Source organism: Gopherus evgoodei, unplaced genomic scaffold (assembly GCF_007399415.2).
Source record: "Gopherus evgoodei ecotype Sinaloan lineage unplaced genomic scaffold, rGopEvg1_v1.p scaffold_46_arrow_ctg1, whole genome shotgun sequence".
Lineage (NCBI taxonomy): Eukaryota > Metazoa > Chordata > Testudines > Testudinidae > Gopherus > Gopherus evgoodei.
In genome coordinates, this window is record NW_022060067.1 from 1870618 (window position 1) to 1888578 (window position 17961).

Here is a 17961-nt window from a genome sequence, read left to right on the forward strand (position 1 = left end):
GCTGGATAAAGAGCAGATTCAGGATCCAGCATCCAGTGCTGCCTTGCTGAACATGTGCCCTCCTGTCCCCTTTAGGTCAATCTTTTTTGTTAAAGGAAAAGCCTGACTCTGGCTAGCTATACAAATGCTCGCAAAAGAAACAGGTCTTTTTGCTGACAACTGTCAAAAGGACGCTGTGGATAAACATGGAAACAAGGTCAAGGTCACTGTAACTCATCTTGCATGTGCAGCTGTTGAAGCTACAAGGCAGAGCACTAAGCACAGTATTACCACGGCTGGTCACAGCAGGGTCTCTGTGTGGTGAGATCTGTGGGGTACAATCCCAAACTGTGGAACTGCTCTGTCCTCATATCTCTCCAGCCTGGGTGTGTCTTACAATGTTGCACTAGTAACAAGCAGCAAAACCCCCTCCATGTGCTGTGATCACTCAGCGAACAATATGCAGCAATGCACCCAACTAAGTTGCATGAATGCTCTACAAGCCACTCCTCAATTACACATAGAGAGACACCAGCATATCTCCCCAGCCCTCAGCCTTGCACCTCAGAAATGTACCGTCTTACACTGCCCAAAACCTCTTGAAAAGTGCAAGCTCATTAATTAATTCACCAGTTCCTCAAAAAGAAAGTGAACATGCATCAGCCTTTTTAATCTGAGAAGCTTTCCCAAGAACTTTGGATAATTTCACAAGTAAGTATGAAACATTAAAATAAGTTCATTAACTACAGAAAAATAGATTTTAAGTGATTATAAGTGTTAGGCAGAGAGGTCAAAGTTGGTTACATAACAAATGAAAATAGAACATCAGTGTGACATTCTATACCTTTGGGGGAGCGGGCTGTAACCCCCATATTTCTCATTTTCATATAATCGTGATCTTAGATATAGAGCATGACTTGTAAGGTATCAGGGGAAAGGATATGATCTGCTGAAAGTCATTTCTCTACCCATATACGTATACCATTCATGCATATGAAGTTATGAGAATTGTGCAGTATGGTTGTCACTATGCTGTAAGTTGGGGGAATCAGCCATCACCTGCATGAGGTCACACACGGGGAATTGCTCAACCTTGCTTGGAGAGACACAGTGATGCTCACCTGACTCTGAAGAGGGCCACAAAGCCAATGGGGAAGAAAGGACATGATAAAAGGAGAAACATTTGTTATGCTCCATCTCTCTCTTCTGCCTCCACCTACAGACACCACCACACCAAGCGACTGAAGAGCTGATGAAAGGGGAGAGCCTGGCTGAAAAGCAACCAACCGGCCTGTGGGGAGAAGCATCTAAGTCTGTAAAGGCACTGAAAGGGTTAAGAGAAGCTTAGAATGTGTTTTGCTTTTATTTCACGAAAACAGAGAGGAGTCCGGTGACATCTTAAACACTAATAGATTTATTTGGGCATAAGCGTTCGTGGGTCAAAAGCCCACTTCCCCAGATGCATGGGGTGAGAATTGCAGATAGAGGCATAAATATATATTGGAACTTGACATGAAGGGAGTTACCTTACAAGGGGAGAACCAGTGTTGAAGGCCAATTCAGTCAGGGTGGACGTGGTCCACTCCCAATAATTGATGGGGAGGTGTCAATACCAAGAGCGGGAAAATTGCTTTTTTAGTGAGCCAGCCACTCCCGCTCCCTATTCAAGATCAAATTAATGGTGTTAAGTTTGCAAATAAATTGTAACTCTGCAGATTCTCTTTGAAGTCTGTTCTTGAAGTTTTTTGAATGGCTACTTTTAAATAGTAATGAATGTGAATGTGTGAATATGTTAGTGAATGTGTAAATATATAAGCAACTGCACAAGTCCCATATGGTTTAGTGGTCAGGATTCCTGGTTTTCATACAGCTGGCTTGGGTTCAATGCCCAGTGTGGGAATAGTCTAGAGCTCTTGCTCAGAGGGGAGACAGGAAGTGAAAGGAATAAAAACAGATCCTGCCAGCAGGGGAGTTGGACAGTGATTGGAGGAGATCCCAGAAGTGGAGGTGGGAGCAGTAGCATAGCTGGCAGGATTCAGCAGAAGCAGTCACTTCCCATCAGGCTGGCAGGCATGGAAGTAGCCCCTGCTGGCTGCATGGCCAGAGGAGCAGCAGGCTGGCATGGAAGCAGCACCTGCCGGCTGGCACTGCCCACCACATGGCTGGAAGAGCTGTGGGGTGGCAAGCCAGCGTAGAAGCCATGTCTGCCATCTGGCACTGCCCGCTGCAGAGCCAGAGGAGCTGTGGGGCAGCAGGCTGGTGTGGAAGCTGTGTGTGCAGGCACAGCCAAGCACTGGGACAGGAGCAGGGAACAGGCAGCAGCGCAAGAGGGAAGGTGGGCGAGGCGTGTCTGGTCTGAGGGTGTGGCTAGGCGGGGTGCCTTTTTTATATTTTTTGCTCCCCCTATGCTGAAAACCTGGCTACACCACTGGGTGGGGGGGGCAGAGATCTGAGGGAAGATGAGAGAAGGATCCTAGCTGTGTGGGAAGCTGGCACTCTAGAGAGCACAGGCCTGGCATGGGGAGTGGGAAGAGTGACTCTGTCCTTCTAAACTCACCACTGGCAGACGCGGCAGAGCTGGAAGAATTGCGTATTTGTTGGTAAATGTCAATTTCTGTGTAAACATACAGCCCAATGGCAAAATATTTCCATCGATAATAATCAAAATTGATCGATTGGCAAAGTAAGAAACATGCTGCTTAAGAAGGTATTCTATTCTAATCCTATAGGGGTCCCTTCTGCCTTAGGCACCACCATGTGGGCGTTTCATTTCCCTCCCCATTTTCACACAGAGACACAATTCCCTTTGCATGGATCCATGAACAGCAAAACCTCCCTATGTCTCTTGTCTGAGCCAGGGCATTGATTCCATTGAAACTTTCTCTCCTGCAATGGCAATGGTCAAACAGAGGGGATGCGTCAACTTTCCTCCCCTGGCAGTGAGATATTCCCTCTCCTCTTCATGCTGCTCTTCTTATTCCATGAGTCATCAAGGATAGAATAAAAAGCTGAGTTTACTCCAGGGTGAAGAAAGAAAGGAGCCATCAACTCCCTGAAGAATCTCAGTGCCCAGAGAAAACCTGCCACTGTTATTGGACTCACAGAGGTGCTGGCGCTATGACGGGAAAAGGGACTGTCTGAATTGTCAAGGCAGGGAATGATCAATCTACAGCACCATCATTAACCACAAACACACTCTAATCATGCTCCAGCCAGTAGGGAAATGGGCAGGAATTCTTGCTGTTCAGCCATGGCCACACCTACAGAGCTGCACAGCAGTGAGTGTGCTGGGGAAGCTGGTCTGAGCAAAGGATTGGAAATGATCCTTCAGTGAGAACAGAACCATAGTGTAGAAAGGTCCCTGTGTTAAGTGGTTGTGGCTGAGGGTTTAGGAAGATGGGCTAGGAAACCATGGGTGTCTTTTTGTGGAGGTTTGATTCTTGCCAGCTAGGCAAGGCTGGTGTGTGGTGTCTCCATGGCTGCACTTTCAGTGTCTGATCACCCACGGTGCCCCAGGGAGCCAAGTCTAGATGTATTCAGAGACTAAGGACAAGTCAACATTTCAAACGGTGAGTCTATGTTGCTGCAGCTCAGTAATGGATATGCTTTATTCCAGGGTTTCTCAAACTTCCTTTCACTGCAACCCCCTTCTGCCAAAAACAACTTACTGCATGGCTCTGGAAAGAGGGACCAAGCCCCCCCAAACTGGGGGTGGGGCACCAAAGCCTGAGCCCTGCCCCTGTGGGGGAGGGCAAAACCAAAGCTTGAGGGATTCAGCCCAGGGTGGTGGGGCTCAGACTTTTGGTTTCAGCCTCAGGCCCAAACAGGTCTAACTCCAGCCTTGCTAACCCCATTAAAACAGGGTCACAACCCACTTTGGGGTCCTGACCCACAGCTTGAGAACCACTGCTATATGCTGAGGGGAGAGAGTTTTCCTGTGGGTGCAGTTAATCCACTTCCCAAGAGGTGTGTTAAGGTATTTTTCCCCCAGTTTGAACTTTAGCGTCCAAAAGTGGGGACCTGCATGGACCCTGCTTAGCTTAATTCCTAGCTGAGATCTGATAGTGCTGCCACCAGCCAAAATATAGTGTTTGGCACACTTTCTGTTCCCCCGAAACCTTCCCTGGGGAGCCCAAGTCCCAAACCCCTTGGGTCTTAAAACCAGGAGAAATAAACCATCCCCCCTCCTTTCCCCCTCCCAGATTTTCCCCTCCTGGGTTACCCTGAGAGGTTACACTGATTCAAACTCCTTGGATCTTAAAACAGAGAGGAATTAACCTTCCCCCTGTCCTTTCCCCCCACCCATCCCTGGTGAATTCAGACCCAATCCCCTTGGGTCTCAAATGAGGAAAAAAATCAATCAGGTTCTTAAAAAGAAAGCTTTTAATTAAAGAAAGATAAAAGCAAAAATTATCTCTGTAAAATCAGGATGGAAAATGTTTGCAGGGTATTCAGATTCATATAGCCTAGAGGGACTCCCTCCCCCTAGCCTTAGATTCAAAGTTACAGCAAACAGAGTTAAAAATCCTTCCAACAAAACACACATTCACAAGTTAAGAAAACAAACATAAGACTAATCCACCTTTTCTAGCTAGTACGTACTATTTTGAACATGAGAGACTGTTTCAGAAAGATTGGAGAAAGACCTGGTTGCACGTCTGGTCCCTCTTAGCCCCAAGAGTGAACAACGAACAAAACAAACAGCACAAACAAAGACTTCTCTCCACCAAGATTTGAAAATATCTTGCCCCCCCATTGGTCCTCTGGTGAGGGGTCAGCCAGGTTCACTGAGATTCTTAACTCTTTACAGGTAAAAGAGACATTAACCCTTAACCCTCTGTCTATGACAAGGTGGCAGCTATGTCAGTGGGAGATGCTATATCGGTGGGTGTGCAAGCTGTGGTGTTTACCACATTTATGAAGTTTAATCAAACCCCATTTTTAAAACACCTGTGGTCTGCAAATGGCAAAGGAGCTGATGAAGCAGGATCTGTTTGTCAAAGTCCCGGAGATCATGATTCCATTCGACTGTTGTGATGGGGATATAGCTCAGTACTAGAGTGGTTAACTGCAGCTCAAATGGCCCTTGGTTCTAGCCCAAGTGCCCTCTTATACCTTCTTTCATTTTTAAAAAAAAGGAAAACATTTTCATTTCCATTCTCCATTATGTTCAGGAGCTCCACTATACGGGGATGCTTAATATGAATGTAAACACTCAACATTTCTCTGTCCAAATGCGTAAAAACCTAGCAAACCTGTCCATCAGCTGAAATCACTTCCAATCCTCAAAGTGTCTAGTTTATGTTTTCATCAATTAAATAAAGATATCATATGAATGTACATTTGCAGATCCCTCTTCTCCAGGGGCTATGTTGTGCAGAAGAACAAGAATCACATCCAGTTGGGGTTCAGGAGTCTGATGAGCAAAGGCAACTTGATGCAGGCTAAAGTCAACAGCACTTTGGCTCCTTCACATTCAACCATCAGCTGGGCCCCCAGGACAAGGCATGAGAAGAAGACAGTGGCTGTGAGCAGGAAAATAGCCACCAAGAAACTGCTAAAGCTGTCAAGATCCCCAGGAAGGTCACCATGCCCATGTCTAGAATGTGGTTGTGGAGATTAATGGAAGGAGGGGGCATATGTCAGAGCCCTAGGGGGGCTCACGTCAGGGCATTAGTGGGGTTCTGGGTAATCGTTACTTCCCACCACCCAACAGAGACGTAATGAGGTTGAGTAGTGTTTGCAAAAGAGAAATTAAACAACTAATTATTCCTCCAGAAAGGTTTTTAATGACTTACGACTATAAAGACACCACAGACAGAATAAGAAAAACAGAATTAAAGACCAGCACTGAGTGAGGATTAATACAAATGGAAAGTTAGACTAGAGACAAGCACAAGTCCAGGTAATATTATGCATTAACTGCCTGTTCCTATAAGTGCACATATAAAAGGTAAATAATATTGAAAATAGTCACAAGCATGTGCAACGTTACTATTACTGATTGCCCAGCAACTTTACATGTACTGTAACCACCCCCAACAAATACAATTCTATATGTAATACTAATACATTGATTAACTATATTTTACTAACCTTAACTTACCTATAACCTTATATAACAACTTATAAACTTTGATTTATTTTTATGATAAACGTGATGGTAACTTATACTGAAGACAATGAAAGCGACTTGTAAAGCTATTATAGTTTATAAACTACTAGCTTCACCATTGAAGGACATAAATCAGCACCGTACAGAGATCAAGCATAGGAGTTTATTACACACAGCACTGGTGGAGTGTCACCTTGCTTATTAGGTTCAGAGACACTGTCAATCAGTTGATTAAAATAGAATATATAGATTTTCCATGGGCGGAGGAAAGTGATGGGTAGGCAGTTCCACACCCCAGGATAGGTTTTGCAGCAAAACAAGATAAGCACATTAGCCAGTGGTTAACAGGTTACATAATGTCTCCGCCCATGGTCTCAAGTTAGCAAGTTAACATTTAATGAATACTTTGATAAAATGTTATTAGTATAAAATATATATGTTGAATTCTGATTTGGGGTCCACAGGAATGGAGCAACTCCTTTGATTATCCAACAGGCACATTCGTAGGGGTTAAAACAAAGAAACAATGAAAGTATATGACAATAAAGATTGTTTTCTGTGTGTCTAAAGACAAGGCATTGGTCCCTTGGAAGGGAGGTGGAAGGATGCCATATCTAATACCAACATGCCAACTTCTCATAAACTCAAGGTTGGATCTGTGGGAAGAACATTCCCTACAGAAAAGACTGACACAGTAGGAACAGGGATTCTTTGTTCAATATGCAACTCTGAAGAAGACACAATTCTTTAATTCTTAGTTTCAGCACCTTGCAATTTGCTGACCAGGCCTATCCTACCAGGCACAGCTTTCTGTTTACCCCAGCTTTCTCTTAGCTGATCACGATTTCCTAGGCCTCTGGTCTCTTGACCATGCGCTGGACTTTGGGTCTGGAAAAGAGCTGGAACAATATATAACAGGTTGTTATATAAAATGCACATGGATTTGAAGCCTTCACATCCAGTAATGGCAAAGTTCTTGGTTCACTCTTGTAGCAGTGATGGAATAAACTGCAGGTTCAAATCAAGTCTCCAGAGTCCTTCCACAGCTGGGATGGGTCTTTCAGTCCTTTCTATAGAGCTTCAGTTTGTAGCAAAGTCCCTCCAGAGGAATGAAGCAGGATTGAAGACAAGATGGCGATGAGGCATCAGACTTTTACAGTCTCTTGCCATGTGGTCTTTGCTTTCTTTGTCCCAAGGACACTCTATCCAGCACGTGGCATAGAAAAAACTGAGTTCTGTCCATAGGCAGGTCCTGCATACTTTGCTGAGGAACAAGGTATATCTGCCTTCTCTCAATGGGTCAATTGTATAGCTCATGGTCCTCAATGGACCATCAAGCAGGCTAGGCAGAACTGACACCAACTTGTCTGGCTGCGGTGTTCCCCAGAAGTATAGCACAAGTTTGAAATATAGACAGCATAGAGCCAATTTTCATAATGTCAGCTACAAGAATGATACACATCTAGAGACAGCATCATTATAATCAGCCAATCAGAACCTCTCCACAGACCCCTTACACGACAACCTTTCTACAATATTGGCTGCAAATATAAAACAGTGGTCACAATGGTGATCTATACAGTTACAGATTATGTCAATAATGTCACATGAAGTGACACGGCATCAATGAGACTGACATTGGATACTGCCTCCAGTTTTGGTGTCCTCATTTCAAAAAGATGTTGTGAAATTGGAGCTGGCTCAGCAAAGAGCCACCAAAAGTTCTGAGGGCTGGAGAAATATGCCTTGTAGTGAGCTATTGAACGAGCTTAACCTGTTTAGCTTATCAAAAGAAGATTGAAAGGTGACTTCATTGAAGTGTTGAAGGGCCTTAATGGAGAGAAAAGATTGGGTATTAAAGGGCTCTTTAATCAAGCAGATAAAGGCATAACAAGACCCAATGGCTGGAAGGTGAAAAGAGACAAATTCATATTACAAATAAGACACAAATATTCAACAGCAAGGATGATTCACTACAGGAACAAGCTACCAAGGAAAGTGATGGATTCTCCATCTCCTGATGTCATTTAATGAAGACTAGATGCCTTTCTGGAATGTGTTTGCCCCAAAAGTAGCTCTTGTGTCATACAGGAGGCCTGTGATATGCAGGGGGTCAGATTAGATGCTCTAATGGTCTTTTTTGGCCATAAAGTCAACTAATTTCTGAAAAACTGAGTGTAGCATTGGGAGCAGCATCTGATGTTTTCCTGCCTAGCCAGCTTGCTTCCTAGAACGAATGCTCCTTGAGTGGGGTGATCTACAGGGAGTAGCTCAAACCCCAAAGTGCTGGGGCAGGGGCAGGACATTAGCACAGCAAGGGAGGGGTGTGGCAGTGACATCACAAAGGCCTTTTTCAGGACCTCAGACTATTGGTCAAAGGTGGTGGGGAGGTGGTGACCTCACAGAGAGATGCTGACATCAGGTAGGCAGGGCAGGGGCGAGGGGCCAGGGACACTTCAGAGACGCCTGTGGCTTTGCTTCAGCAAGTCTCCTTCTCGAGGTCTCTCTTTGAGGACTGAGAGTGTTCGGCTTCATGTACGTGAGCGCCAGGAGAAACGTCTTTCGAGTTTTCTCCTTCCCTTGTAGTGATTTTACTAGAAAAGAGAGGCCCCTGTTTAGAAGGTAAGAGCCTCCTCAGGGTTTGAAACCTGTTCAGTCTGATCCATCTGGTGACAGTTGAATTCTAGACATGGAAAACATGAGCTTAAGGAGGCTGAATTTTATTCTGAACCTGGGATTTTGTCCCATAGAATCACTGGGGACATTAGAGTTTGTCCTTTTTGTTTCACCTTTTCCTCCATCCCTCCCTCCGTCCTTTCTCTTTGTCTCTTGCTTCTTTTGTCCTTTCACCTGTTCCCCTCCCAACAGCAGGAGCGGTTTGTGTGTGTGTGTGTGTGTGTGTGTGTGTGTGTGTGTGTGTGTGTGTGTGTGTGTGTGTGTGTGTGTGTGTGTTGCAGGGGAGTGCTCGGCAGCTCCCACTGTGGGAGGTCCACCCGATAATGTGGGGCTGAAATAGTGCTTGGGCAGTGATCCCCACCAGTGACCTGGGCCATCCTTTGGGCTCTCTGGTGAGAACCCTCGTCCTCACGTCCTCAGTCTCTACCCTGATTGGCTGAACAGGGAGTTATTGACAGGGAGGAGACTCAGGTCCTTGTTGTTCTCTTTTAAAACCAAGTAAATAAGTCATAACCACTTATATGTTTGATGAATTTTGCTGCTTCTCTGCATTAATTGTTGTTGGTCTGGAGCTCATGTGAGAGCATTTTATTCAGGTCATTCAATGTCTGAAATTCAAGATCAGATGGTTAATTTGAAAATCAGGGCTCTTGGGTCTTATTCTCAACTCTGCCACTGGTTGGCTGTGTGGCCTAAGACAAGTCAATTCTCCTTTCTCAGCCTTAGCTTATCCGTCTTTCAAGTAGGGATAATAATGATCCGCTCCTACCTACCTCAACGCACTGATCCCTCCCAAACACACACACGCTGTCTCTCCCCACACACAAACAGTCTCTACCCCGCCATGCACACAGCAGTTGAAAAGCAGCTGGGAATCTAGTAGGATGTCCATGGAATGATGAGATAGAGAAGCCTGCATGATGTGATGCTGTACAGGCCCGTGAGGCATTGCAAACCCTTCCCAAAGCACCCTGCGGCGAGTTGCACAGTGGGATAGTTACCCACAGTGCACTGCTCTCTGTGGCCATCCAAGAACTGCTAGCGTGGATGTGCTCTCGTGACACAAGGGGCATAGGGTGGACATTCAATAGCTGATTAATTAAAACACTTTAACTAAAGTAGCAATGCCAGGGAGTTGGTGGCTCTTTTCTCTCCTCACCCTGGAGTAAACTTAACTTTTTATTCCATCCTTGATGTTTGATGGAATAACAACAAACAACTGAAGAAAGACGTGGACAGGGTGGGTCTCAGGGGAGGGGCAAAGGTTCAATCAGTGGGCAGGGCTGGTCTTGGGGGAGGGGGCAGAGAGGTGGGGGCAGTGGGCAGTTCAGGTCTCGGGGGTGGGGGCAGAGAGGTGGGGGTAGTGGGTCAGGGAGGTCTCAGGGGAGGGGCACAGACATGCGAGTGGTGGGCAGGGTGGGTCTCGGGAGGGGCAGAGAGGTGCGAGCGATGGGCAGGGTGGGTCTCAAGGGAGGGGAAGAGAGGTGTGGGTTGTGGGCAGGGTAGGTTGCAGGGATGGGTCAGAGAGGTGTGGGTGGTGGCTGGCTGGAAGACCTTGTGGTAGGGAGTGGAGAGGCATGAACAGCAGGCAAAAAGGCCTTGGTGTAGGGGGTGGAGAGACGCGAGGAGGCCTTGTGGGAGGAGAGGAGCTAGCGAAAGGTGGACCAGCAGGCCTCAGCCAAAGAGGAAGAGCACGGGTGGGAAGTGGCCAAACAGGAGCAAGGGGGAAGCACAGGTGGGGCCTCAGAGAGAGGAGAAAGGGTGGAGGAGAGGCAGTGCTATGGACTGGGCACCAATGGGCCCCCCACTTCTAGAAAGATTCCAGCACTCATGCCCAGCCTCCCCAAACGCAAGAGTCATGAGCCACCTATTTTCTGGGTCTTCACTAACCAAGCCCCTCCCCGAGCTATGTTGATGGGAGTAGCCCTTCTGTTGACACAGCGCTATCTGCACTGGGATTAGGTTGATATAACTGCATTGCTAAGGGAGGTACATTTTTTACACCCCAGAGTAATGTAGTTACACCGATCTAATTTTGTAGTGTAGACCTGTCCAAAGAACCTTGGGAGTAAACCTTCACCTGCTCCTGTGCTTTACAGAATCCAAACACAAGCAAAGCTTGTCAGGCCCAGATGGAGGTTGGCAGAGAGCCACATGTATGCAGACATGATCCCTTCAGCAGTCATAGGCACTGTGGCTTAACTGGCTAAAACCGCTGTTTTGTAAACAGGAGATCTTGGGTTCAAGTTCCAATGGTACCTTTCTGAGTTGCTTTTGGGGCACCTGCTATTGGCTCCTGTCAGAGGACAAGATTCAGAGCTAAAAGGACCTTTGGTCTAGCCCAGTATGGTTTAAATTACATTTACAGGCACTGATAATAGAGTTACTGAAAGTTTGGGAGTTAGGAGCTGATAGGTCAGTGGTCCAGTCCACTGACAGACACCTCCCTCCCTTTGGGACAGGGGCAGGTCTGAGCTCTCACACCATATGCTCATTGTGGCTTCTAGAATCTGTGAGCAGCTTGTTTAGTCTACGCCAAGGGTTGAGTCCTGCTTTGTGCACCGTGTGTGAGAATGAAAATCCTAAACCGCCCTTGGAAATAACAAAAGCAGCAGGACATGTTATTGTCCCTGCCCCAAAGCAGACAGACCAATAGAGAAGTGCCATGAGTCCAGGGTAATACTCCACTGTGGTTTTACCATTTCCACTTGCTAAACTCCCTCCCAACCTTCTGGGCTCCTAGAGCAGGGGACTGAGCCTGAGCCCAGACACGGACACTGCAACTTTACTCCAAGCCAAGCTGCATGATCCAGATTAAAATGATCCGGGCCAGCCGAGGGTGTTCATTGCACTGGAGACATAGCCTAATGTTATGTCTACACTGTGATTAAAACACGCAGGGCACCTGTCTCAAAGCCCAGATCAGCTGACTCAGGCTTATGGGGCTTGTGCTGCAAGACTAAAATTACAGTGCAGACCTACAGACTTGAGCCCAACCTCTGAGACCCCATGAGGGGTGAGGGTTTCTGAACCCAGGCTTCATTGTGAACACAATTATCTGCATCACAGTTTTTAGCCCCTCAGCTTTAGCTCCATGAGCCCATGTCAGATGACCCAGGCCAGCCCTGCTGCCATCTTTATCCCAGAAAAGATGGACTCTAAGGGTATGTTCCCATTGCAATGGAAGCCCAGGTGTGGCACGCTGTGCTCAAAGCAGCACCCTGCAAGCCTCATGTTCACCACTCTCATATAATGATGACATGGTTTATACAAAGTCTGCCTTGTAAGGTATCATTTCAAAAGTCTTGATCTGTTGAACATAAATATCTTGTTGCATTGTGTGTGCTCGCATTGGTTTGGAAGTTATGAAGTTTTGCTCTGTGTACATTACTGAAATATGTTATGAGGTTGGGAAATGCCCACCACCAGCCTTTCAGGTGCACCAATGGAGGAGCCAGACTCGATGCTGGCCCATTAAAGGGATCCACACTCTCAAAGACTATCCCAGGAACTGTGTACAATGCAGGCTTCTCCGAGATAACACAGCAACAATGGACACTGCTTGACTCACATCGTAGTAAAGGAGCTTCCTAGCAAGTTGGAAGAAACTATGAAAGAGGGGAAGAGACATCATGACTTGGCCTCTCTCCCCCACAACTCAACAGCTGGAAACATACTGGAGGACAAAGACTGGATTGAGCTGACTCAGAAATCAGAAGAGAATAATAATAATACATTCAAACCAAAGTCCCCAAACAGACTAGTATTGGTTTTTCAGCAGAAAATTTTCAGTTTGGGGAATTTTGTTTTCTCAGTCGGACTTTGCCAAGGGAAGCAGGGAGAAAATGTTGGAGTTGCCTCCTTCAGAACAGCTTGACCTAGACACTACCTCTGGTTCACTGTTGTGACCTTGTTCAGGATGGGGGTATTTTAATTATTTGGGGAGGTCCCAAGACATTTGGGGGAGATTATGAGGTTGTTACCTTTTGAGATAAAAACTAAGAAATACAAGACTAGAGAATTTTTTAAGAAATCTGGGATTTAGACATTTTATTTAAAGCAAGGAGGTTTGCAGTTTCTGAGAAGGTTTTTGTTTGCAAGAAGCAACATTGTTTGATCTGTCATTATGCCAAATGTGAGATAGTTGTCTATAAAAGCAGGGTGAAGACTAAATGCATCCAATGAGGATGGGATTTAAACCCCTGTGTGCAGAGCATGATAGATTAGCAGTCTATCACCTTAACCACTCAGTCACCTCATTTGAGCTGCCAGGAAAAGGACAGGAGGAACCATCTAAAGCCAGCAGAGATAGGGACAATATGGACTTTGTAAATATTAAGTGGAAGCAGGATCTGAATGAGCTCCCCCCTCACATCTAGTGAGGAGCTGGGGGAAAGACATCAGGAACAAACCATGTTTGCATAGACACACCTACTCTGCCTAACTATGCAGTATGATGGGGCCACTTTCCCAAAATGACCAGTTTTGGCTGGTGATGGGTTACAAATCATGTTAGGATTGAGTGGAATGAAATGTTATTGTCCTTCCTGCATGAGTGAAGGGCAGCAGAACATACCTAATCGGTCCTGATGGAGGGGTGGGTGGGTGAGGAATAGCTTTTATTGGACTGCATAGATGTGACTGAGAACAACATCCTAAACCAGTGGTCTCCAGACATTTCACACTGTGCCCTCTTATCCATGGCTGTGGACCCTAGGAAGCCATGGTCAAGAACCGTGGCTGGGAGTGGGGCTGTCGCTTTCTGGGGAGACGGGTGCAGACAGGGGTAAAGGGGTTGAGGTAGACCTGGAAGCCAGACGGCCAGGCTGACGGTGGGGTTGGGGAAGAGCTGGGACAGAGTTGGGCTGAGTGGTGCTCCCTCCATGGGGCTGGCTCAGGCCCTGAGGTGCCCCCATGAATGTCCCTCTGTGGCCTCTTAGGAGTCATGTCCCACATTTTGGGGACCACTGAACCCTACTCACTAATCAGGGTCTAGTGATGCCAAAGCCCAGGGAAAGAGAGAACAAGTGCTGGGCCCCCAGCACTAGAACCATGTGAAGGGGCTGCAGGAGAGGGTCATGGCTGGTGGCACAGGGAGTTAAAGGCAAAGGGGGCACAGAAAGGGGCAGAAGTTAGGTGTGAAGGAGATGCAAGTTTTGGGAGTGCAGGAGCTAGCAGTAAAGGGGGAGTGGGGATTGTCCAGGGGCAATGGGGAAGTGCCAAAGTACAAGCTTTGCCCAGGGCACCATTTCCCCTAATGCTGATCTGAGCAAACAATGGGAAATGACCATTCAGTGAGAACAGAACCATAGTGTAGAAAAGCCCCTTTGATAAGTTGTTGTGGCTGAGTGCTTAGGTAGATGGGTTAGAAAACAACGGGCGTCTTTCTGTGGAAGTTTGATTCTTGCCTGCTGGGCAAGGCTGGTGTGTGGTGTCTCCATGGCTGTACTTTCAGTGTCTGATCACCCAAGGAGCCAAGTCTAGGCATATTCAGAGGTTCTATGCCAGGGTTTCTCAAACTTCCTTTCACTACAGTCCCCTTCTGCTAAAAAAAACTTACTGCATGGCCCTGGAAAGAGAGACCAAGCCCCTCTAGTTATTTAAACAAAAGTTAAAAGGTACAGTGACTAAAACGAAATCACTACACGCTGCATGGGTGCTTTTTAACGACACCATAAAAGAGGCCCAACTTCAATGTATACCCCAAATTAAGAAATACAGTAAAAGAACTAAAAAAGAGCCACCGGGGCTTAACAACTATGTAAAAGAAGCAGTGAGAGAGAAAAAGACTTCCTTTAAAAAGTGGAAGTCAAATCCTAGTGAGGCAAATAGAAGGGAGCATAAACACTGCCAAATTAAGTGCAAGAGTGTAATAAGAAAAGCCAAAGAGGAGTTTGAAGAATGGCTAGCCAAAAACTCCAAAGGTAATAACAAAATGTTTTTAAGTACATCAGAAGCAGGAAGCCTGCTAAACAACCAGTGTGGCCCCTTGATGATCGAGATACAAATGGAGCCCTTAAAGACGATAAAGTCATTGCAGAGAAAATAAATGGATTCTTTGCTACAGTCTTCACGGCTGAGGATGTTAGGGAGATTCCCAAACCTGAGCCGGCTTTTGTAGGTTACAAATCTGAGGAACTGTCACAGATTGAAGTGTTACTAGAGGAGGTTTTGGAATTAATTGATAAACTCAACATTAACAAGTCACCGGGACCAGATGGCATTCACCCAAGAGTTCTGAAAGAACTCAGATGTGAAGTTGCGGAACTATTAACTAAGGTTTGTAACCTGTCCTTTTAATTGGCTTCGGTGCCCAATGACTGGAAGTTAGCGAATGTAATGCCAATATTTAAAAAGGGCTCTAGAGGTGATCCCGGCAATTACAGACCGGTAAGTCTAATGTCGGTACCGGGCAAATGAGTCGAAACAATAGTTAAGAATAAAATTGTCAGACACATAGAAAAACATAAACTGTTGAGCAATAGTCAACATGGTTTCTGTAAAGGGAAATCGTGTCTTACTAATCTATTAGAGTTCTTTGAAGGGGTCAACAAACATGTGGACAAGGGGGATCCAGTGGACATAGTATACTTAGATTTCCAGAAAGCCTTTGACAAGGTCCTTCATCAAAGGCTCTTACATAAATTAAGCTGTCATGGGATAAAAGGAAAGGTGCTTTCATTGATTAAGAACTGGTTAAAAGACAGGGAACAAAGGGTAGGAATTAATGGTAAATTCTCAGAATGGAGAGGGGTAACTAGTGGTGTTCCCCAATAGTCAGTCCGAGGACCAATACTATTCAATTTATTCATAAATGATCTGGAGAAAGGGGTCAACAGTGAGATGGCAAAGTTTGCAGATGATACTAAACTACTCAAGATAGTTAAGAACAAAGCAGATTGTGAAGAACTTCAAAAAGATTTCACAGAACTAAGTGATTGGGCAACAAAATGGCAAATGATATTTAATGTGGATAAATGTAAAGTAGTGCACATTGGAAAAAATAACCCCAACTATACATACAATATGATAGGGGCTAATTTAGCTAAAACGAGTCAGGAAAAAGATCTTGGAGTCATCGTGGATAGTTCTCTGAAGATGTCCACGCAGTGTGCAGAGGCGGTCAAAAAAGCAAACAGGATGTTAGGAATCATTAAAAAGGGGATAGAAAATAAGACTGAGAATATATTATTGCCCTTATATAAAACCATGGTACCCCCACATCTCGAATACAGTGTACAGATGTGGTCTCCTCTCCTTAAAAAAGATATTCTAGCACTAGAAAAGGTTCAGAAAAGGGCAACTAAAATGATTAGGGGTTTGGAGAGGGTCCCATATGAGGAAAGATTAAAGAGGCTAGGCCTCTTCAGCTTGGAAAAGAGGAGACTAAGGGGGGATATGATAGAGGTATATAAAATCATGAGTGATGTTGAGAAAATGGATAAGGAAAAGTTATTTACTTATTCCCATAATATAAGAACTAGGGGCCACCAAATGAAATTAATGCACAGCAGGTTTAAAACGAATAAAAGGAAGTTCTTCTTCATTCAGCACACAGTCAACTTGTGGAACTCCTTACCTGAGGAGGTTGTGAAGGCTAGGATTATAAAAGCATTTAAAAGAGAACTGGATAAATTCATGGAGGTTAAGTCCATAAATGGCTATTAGCCAGGATGGGTAAGAAATGGTGTCCCTAGCCTCTGTTTGTCAGAGGATACAGATGGATGGCAGGAGAGAGATCACTTGATCATTGCCTATTAGGTTCACTCCCTCTGGGGCACCTGGCATTGGCTACTGTTGGCAGACAGATATTGGGCTAGATGAACCTTTGGTCTGACCTGGTATGGCCGTTATGTTCTCCACACTGAGCAGAGGCAGGAGAGACAAAGCCTGAGCCCTACCCCAGTTGGGAGAGGGCAAAACCAGAGCTTAAGGGCTGTGTGGATTCTCTGATGTACAGAAAGGGTTGAGCTGAAAGAGAAGGTTTTTCCACACTCGGTGCATATATTTTCTCTCTTTCGCCTGAGGATATCCTGCTAGGTTGTGGTTTCCATGAGGACCTTCTGAGTTCCTCAAGCTCTGATGACTAAAGAGCCAACAAATGTTCTGAAGGCTGGAGAAAAATGCCTTCTAGTGAGCTATTGAACGAGCTCAACCTGTTTCGCTTATCAAAAGAAGATTGAAAGGTGACTTCATTGAAGTGTTTAAGTGCCTTAATGGAGAGAAAAGGTTGGGTATGAAAGGGCTCTTTAATCTAGAAGAGAAAGGCATAACAAGACCCAATGGCTGGATGGTGAAAAGAGACAAATTCATATTACAACTAAGACACAAATATTCAACAGCAAGGATGATTCACTACAGGAACAAGCTACCAAGGAAAGTGATGGATTAGTCATCTCCTGATGTCACTTAATGAAGACTAGATGCCTTTCTGGAATGTGTTTGCCCCAAAAGTAGCTCTTGTGTCATACAGGAGGCCTCTGTTATGCAGGGGGTCAGATTACATGCTCTTATGGTCTCTTCTGGCCATAAAGTTGACCAATTTCTGAAAAACTGAGTGTAGCATTGGGAGCAGCATCTGATGTTTTCCTGTCTAGCCAGCTTGCTTCCTAGAACGAAAGCTCCTTGACTGGGTTGATGAACAGGGAGTAGCTCAAACCTCCAAAGTGTCTGGCTAGGGGCAGGACATTAGCACAGCAAGGGAGGGGTGTGGCAGTGACATTCACAAAGGCCTTTTTCAGGACCTCAGACTATTGGTCAAAGGTGGTGGGAAGGTGGTGACCTCACAGAGAGATGCTGATATCAGCTAGGCAGGACAGGGGAAAGGGGCCGGGGAAACCTCAGAGACCCCTGTGGCTTTGCTTCAGCAAGTCTCCTTCTCCAGGTCTCTCTTTGAGGACTGAGAGAGTATTCGGGTTCATGAGTGTCAGGAGGAACTTCTTTCGAGCCTTCCCCTTCCCTTTTCCTGATTTTACTAGAAAACAGCCATCCCTGTTTAGAAGGTAAGAGCCTCATCGAGGTTGGAAACATGTTCAGTCTAATCCATCTGATGAAAATTGAATTCTAGGCATGGAAAACACGAGCTTAAGGAGGCCGAATTTTATTCTGCATCTGGGATTTTGCCCCTTAAAATCACTCGGGACATTAGGGTTTGTCCTTTTTGTTTCACCTTTTCCTCCATCTATCCCTTC